This window comes from Propithecus coquereli, unplaced genomic scaffold, assembly GCF_000956105.1.
Source record: "Propithecus coquereli isolate 6110/MARCELLA unplaced genomic scaffold, Pcoq_1.0 Scaffold39, whole genome shotgun sequence".
Lineage (NCBI taxonomy): Eukaryota > Metazoa > Chordata > Mammalia > Primates > Indriidae > Propithecus > Propithecus coquereli.
Window position 1 is genome coordinate 2166230 of NW_012149618.1, and position 948 is coordinate 2167177.

A 948-nucleotide genomic window follows, 5' to 3' on the forward strand; every position below is an offset into this window, starting at 1 on the left:
TATAATATTATTTTTTTTTTGAGGTCTAATTTGCATACAATAAAATGTACAGATTTTAAGTGTATAGTTTGATGAGTTTTGACAAATGTGTATACCCAATCTCCTGTTTTTTGTATGTCCCATTTGCTTTTGAGTGTTTGCTTCCTTTTAGCACAAAAAAGATGAATGAGATTCCCTTGTACTTTGCCTCAGACCTGGTATCAGTCACTTTTTAAAAAAACTCTTGTCCCTTTAGTGGGGAATAGCAATTAGAAACCAAGTTGGGGTTCAAGGAGTACTTGTTTCTGCTGGAGTGTTACTGTGTTCAGTTTCTAGCCATGGACAGAACTAGAATATATGTATTCAATTGTTTATTTATATTGATATTTCAAATTTATATTTAACAAACCTGTAACTTTTTCTCTTTGATTTTATATTTATCTTCTTTTCTCCTTTTACTGAAAACTTTGGTTCCTACTAACATTAATAGGTTTACTTATCTGTTTTATCCTATGCGAAATTATTTTTGATGTTTTTTTCTCCAACTTCTCATTACTAGTTGAGCATCAAATGTTAATTTTTTAAATCACTCATTCATTTCTTCCTTGATAAGGTGTCAAACGCCTGTCAAATTAAAAGATACAGTCTCTGCTCTTTTAAATTCAAGGCTAACGTTTTTAAAGAAATGCAGTGTTTTATATGATGATCTCTGGTGCTACCTCGATGTGTAAAATGTTTCTTTCCTTTGGATTTCTGCCTCCAGGGGGTTGCTGCATCAGACCAGTGCCCCAAAGGACATTGTTGATTATATCATCTTTGGCACAGTTATTCAAGAAGTGAAAACAAGCAATGTGGCTAGAGAGGTAAGTAAAACTGTATGTTGTTTAGAGATTGATCAGAGAATCAACTTGAATTTCAACTAATAGAGTTTACTTCGTAAGAGCCTTTAAAATCTATTAGGTAAAGTTA

General features: G+C 32.2%; 1 protein-coding gene across 1 annotated transcript in view; it reads left to right on the forward strand.

Annotated features, from left to right (window-relative positions):
* HADHB (hydroxyacyl-CoA dehydrogenase/3-ketoacyl-CoA thiolase/enoyl-CoA hydratase (trifunctional protein), beta subunit) overlaps positions 1-948 on the forward strand; it is a 33959-nt gene that overhangs the window by 15676 nt on the left and 17335 nt on the right. The gene's annotated exons all lie outside the window — the stretch shown is intronic.